The sequence below is a fragment of the Bombus bifarius genome, unplaced genomic scaffold (assembly GCF_011952205.1).
Source record: "Bombus bifarius isolate JDL3187 unplaced genomic scaffold, Bbif_JDL3187 scf7180000008493, whole genome shotgun sequence".
In the NCBI taxonomy this organism is placed as follows: domain Eukaryota; kingdom Metazoa; phylum Arthropoda; class Insecta; order Hymenoptera; family Apidae; genus Bombus; species Bombus bifarius.
The window spans coordinates 358,353-364,352 of NW_022884683.1; positions in this window are offsets into that span (position 1 = coordinate 358,353).

The following is a 6,000-nucleotide window of genomic DNA, read 5'->3' on the forward strand; positions in this document are numbered from 1 at the left end:
TGAAATATACAGGGTGGTTGGTAACTGGTGGTACAAGCGGAAAGGGGGTGGTTCTACGCGAAAAAAGAAGTGGAAAATATAGAATAAAAATTTTTCGTTCGAGGCTTTGTTTTCGAGAAAATCTACTTTGAATTTTCGCTCGGTACGCGTACGGTACGTTATAACGGATCTCACTGTAGATCGTTGTCTCGATGGATATTATCGCAGTTTAAGTTTGTTTTTGCCGTAACGGAAAATTAGGAATACGTAATGAAATAATATGAAGTAATCATGAAGTTTATTATTACAAAAATTAAATGGCGATAATATCCATCGAGACAACGATCTACAGTGAGATCCGTTATAACCAGACGCGATAAAGTGCACGCGTACCGAGCGAAAATTCAAAGTCGATTTTCTCGAAAACAAAGCCTCGAACGAAAAACTGTTATTCTATATTTTCCACTTATTTTTTCGCGTAGAATCACCCCCTTTCCGCTTGTACCACCAGTTACCAACCACCCTGTATAATTTTAATTCAAAGATTTTTAACAACTCGTGCTACTAAGTGTAATAAAGTTTACGCCATTGCTAGGCAAATTTTATGCACAATACTAAGTTCGTAGTGCTTGAATGTAATATACACGAAAGGAACAAATAATCAAGTTAAAAGTTTCAACCACTTTGGACTTCGATATGAAGTTCCACGAAGAACTAATTGTATTAAAGGAGAGTTGCGAAGAATAAACGCATGAAGGATGGTTTTCGCAAGTAAAATTAAATGGAATTCCCATTTCCGTTTGTTTATTTCCTGCGATATATCTTCCCTTTTATTTAATATTTATTCGATTTGCCAACATTTGCAACTCTATTAACTGTTTATCTTTAATCGTCAGTTCCATCAACTAACTACGATAACTCAATTTATTATTTTCATAGATAACACGATATTTGTAAGGAAAGAAAGAAAAATAAAAAAGCGTATAGTTAATAATTATTGGGAAAAATGGTAGGACGATTGGCGAAAGTCAACGCTCAATGTCCAATTCTATTTGTTTGAATCGATCGATTTACGCGAATAGAAGATGATTTAACACAGATTTTTGCCTGAATTATAAAACATCGTACGCTTATTTGACTTTTAAACGCCTCGGGATATCCGAAATGTATAACAATGCTATCGCAAAATATCAGAAACTATCGGCAATTACCGCGTGCATAAATATATCACATAATCCTTAATTGTTGCGTTCATTGTAGCAGATTTATCTGGTCTTCTAATTTAGAATCAAACTACGTTATACTAAGCTACGGCGTTCAGTTGCATGTCCAACTTTACAGCGATATCATCTTTTTGCAACTATATACAACTCCATTACCCGGAACAAAGTATTTCGCAGAATGTGCACACTGCGCAGAGTTACGTCCACGGAGAAACTCGATTGCACGACAACAGATTTACGCGAGAGAACGAGGCAAACCTCGTGGAATTTCGAACTGTAATAAAATATAACAAACCGACGAAATGCGTAAAGTATCTCTTATCTTACCTGGCTCGTGTATTATCTCGTAAATTTGCGATTAAAAAATTGTTTCCGAAAGTATAATAGCGCGAACGATGAGCTAACGTAATACGCACGAACTGCACGCGAGTTTTTATTTTGTATATATTGTTTTTTTTTTTTTTTAATAAAATATACAACAAGTTTACCGGAATACAAGGCAAACATAATACTAAATTTCATTCATATTACTTTTTACTCAAATTTCCAGTTTCCATGGTAAATGGTAATTTATTATTTTTCATTTTTTTTTTTTTTTTCATATTTATTCAAGTTTTGGATAGCTGCGTGGCTAACTGGTTCATCTCGATATTATCAGCTCGAGGTAAAATTTTCATAAACGCGCGTACTATCGTGTTGGCAACGAGTTCGATATAAGCAAAAATATAAATAATAAATAAAAATACTGAGAAATATATCAGAGAAATACAGGCGCGTAAGAGAAGCAAAGAAATGTTGGCAACTAAGTGGTTGCGGATTTTGCCATTACCATCTTATGACAAAACCCGCAATCACATAGTTACCAACCCAATATATTGTACCATTTTATTTAAATTTTGTCAGTGAACGTTTTAAACCTTAGTAGATATTTTTGTACCTTTATGGGTTATTCACAATTGTTTACTTTGAGTTGTTCAACTTTGGAACATTCTGTTTCAATTTATTGGATTGGCAACTAAGTGATTGCGGGTTTTGCCATTACCATCTTATGACAAAATCCGCAGTCACTTAGTTGCCAACCCAATATATTGTACCATTTTGTTTAATTTTTGTCAGTGAACGTTTTAAACCTTAGTAGATATTTTTGTACCTTTATGGGTTATTCACAATTGTTTACTTCAAGTTGTTTAATTTTGGAATATTCTGTTTCAATTTATTGGATTGGCAACTAAGTGATTGCGGGTTTTGCCATTACCATCTTATGACAAAATCCGCAGTCACTTAGTTGCCAACCCAATATATTGTACCATTTTATTTAATTTTTGTCATTGAAATTCTGTTTCAATTTATTGGATTGGCAACTAAGTGATTGCGGGTTTTGCCATTACCATCTGATGACAAAATCCGCAATCACTTAGCTGCCAACGCGATATAATCGCGGCTATCGTTTCTCAGCTTCGACGCTTGCCAGTTTCGAAATTGCTGCGAGACATCAGGGTAACTCGTTATCTCGCTCGTTGCCGAGCATCTTGGCTCCTCTGGGCCGCGAACGGAAGGCTTGTTTTACCTTGGCACAGCTAGAGACTACGATGCACGCGTGATGCAGTTAGGCGTATGCAAATGGCCGGCTGCAATTAAGTCTACGGTGCAGCCTGCATTTTTTACACGCCTTAACTCCGGAATAATTAGCGTGCGGTCACGGTTTAAATGCAAATACCTCGGCGGCAGGAGACTTTCAGAAATGGCCGCGCTACGTTTGGTAAAAATGGCACTCCGAGGATGTGTGTCATAAACCGTAACAAATGATTTTTTTTTTCTTCCTCTGTAAGACGACGTGGTGACCAAGCAATAAACAAATAAATCGACTGTAGGAAAATGGCAAGTTTACGTGAAAATATCGCAATTCGAATTTCTGGCAGGTGTCAAAAACGACGCGAATGTTTCCAGCCGCTGTTGGTTTACATTCGTAAGCCTTCGTTGCTTCAAATTAAATTAATTAATGTAGAAACGATTAGAATAGAATGAAAATATTATTCTAAATTATTACGACGCAAATCTGCTTTACTGCACTCGGTCTGCGTTACCATTTAATCGTCGTTTTCGAGCTTTTCAATTATTCTACGTATTATAGCGTAGGACCATCAATGTTTCGCTAATTAACATTCGCTCAAAATATTCTCCCATTTGCTTATAGTTGTTTGTACGCGAGAATTCGTAAATCAAAATTAATAAATTAGATATGCAAATAAATGAATAAATAACGATACGACACTTTATTACCGTGCTGTACAAAATTAGTATGACAGTGTTGCGACTATTTTCCATTAAAAATACTCAGCTGATTTTCCTACGGAAATATCTAATTTAGTTTGATAAATGTTTAGTAGGTTGAATAACGTGTTTGTACTTTAATTATTACGCTGATATCTACGCGCCCTGCCATTCTGTGACGCAAATAACGAATATTAATTGTTCGAATAAATACGTAGCGGCGTGTGACGAATATTGATTTAGTCGTAATATTATTATATCGATATATCTTACAATCGAATTATTGAAGAATTCGTTTTCCAAATTGGACATTGCGTGTTACTGTTTTCGACAATAATTCTGATTTAACGATAGATACGTTCTAATGCAGCATATTGCAACAGTCTGCATTGTATGAGACGGCTATATCTTAAAAAATATCTCTCGTGTCACTTGGACAGGTAAAAATCACAACGAGACAGCACAGGTGTTTATTCCATTTATGGAAAATTTAAATTAGTGTCTTTCTTTTACAGACACGTCTATTACAACGATGAATCTTTATACAAACATGAAACCTAATCTCTTTTATGACACGTTGTGATCTTTATTTTGACAGAATAAAATGGATAAAATAATATAAAATGGAAAATATTGCGCGTCCATTGTTTCCTTCTAAAACGAAAGAAACTTTCCGGACGACCTGATATTAAATACGCGCGAAGTAAAATATTTGTTATGATATTTAGAATATGGAAGATTCTACGAATCTCTATTTAAAATATAGTTGACACACTTCCATAAAATTTGCATAAAAATTTCCAGCCAAATAATAACAAGTCACATCGGCATATCTATTTTTATTTAATTCCACGAGTTCAAGTACGTAAATTTTTGAGTTGCTTTTATTTAAAACACATCGCCGTGGATTGAAAGGAAATTTACAGCTTACGGATCACAGCTGGTAGTCTTGAATTGCAGATTGTCATAAACCTGCATTTGTTTCGTTAGCAATCGTGTAACGTGCGCATTTCCAAGCCTAATCTGGTACTTTTTTTTATTACAATGCACGGATTTTATTACTCGTTTCAATTTTTGTAATAGTTTGTTAAATATACGTACGTGTATGTGTAGGTAAATATTTGAGATGTTTCAACGTTAAACAAGATATTTTACAATTGTACATTTTCAATGATAAAAATACGTTTATTTGCATGTTAATTAAAATAGACAGTTCTTTCGTGGAACGTTTCATCGATGGATATTTGTACAATAAAACGCAAGAGATTTGCATTGTTAACATTTATGAAAAACATTGTGAACGAGGCTTAACGACGAGTTCATAGGACTTACGAGTTTAAATTAGTTTGTATATATTTGAAATAAAGGTCATTGGTGGTCATAATTACGTAGACGACAAAAATGAAATAAAATTGTACAATATATTGAATTGGAAACTAAGTGACTGCTGATTTTGCCATTACCATTTTATGGTATTTGCTTGGCAATTGTTTGCTTTGAGTTACTTAATTTTGGAAAATTCTGTTTCTAACCCAATATATTGTACAATTTTATTCCATATTTGTTGTTGAACGTTTTAAATATTTAATGGTAATTTTTGCACCTTTGTGGGTTATTCACAATTGTTTGCTTCCAGTTCTTCAATTTTGGAATATTCTGTTTCAATTTATTGGATTGGTAACTAAGTGATTGCGGATTTTTCTATAAAATGGTAATGGTAATGGTAATGGTAATTTTCCAAAATTAAACAACTCGAAGCAAACAGTTGTGAATAACCCATAAAGGTACAAAAATATTTATCAAGGTTTAAAACGTTCAACGACAAAAATGAAATAAAATTGTACAATATATTGGATTGGAAACTAAGTGACTGCTGATTTTGCCATTACCATTTTATGGTATTTGCTTGGCAATTGTTTGCTTTGAGTTGCTTAATTTTGGAAAATTCTGTTTCTAACCCAATATATTGTACAATTTTATTCCATATTTGTTGTTGAACGTTTTAAATATTTAATGGTAATTTTTGTACCTTTGTGGGTTATTCACAATTGTTTGCTTCCAGTTCTTCAATTTTGGAATATTCTGTTTCAATTTATTGGATTGGTAACTAAGAGATTGCGGATTTTTCTATAAAATGGTAATGGTAATGGTAATTTTCCAAAATTAAACAATTCGAAGCAAACAGTTGTGAATAACCCACAAAGGTACAAAAATATCTATCAAGGTTTAAAACGTTCAACGACAAAAATGAAATAAAATTGTACAATATATTGGATTGGAAACTAAGTGACTGCGGATTTTGCCATTACCATTTTATGGTATTTGCTTGGCAATTGTTTGCTTTGAGTTGCTTAATTTTGGAAAATTCTGTTTCTAACCCAATATATTGTACAATTTTATTCCATATTTGTTGTTGAACGTTTTAAATATTTAATGGTAATTTTTGTACCTTTGTGGGTTATTCACAATTGTTTGCTTCGATTTGCTTAATTTTGGAATGTTCTATTTCAATTTATTAGATTGGTAA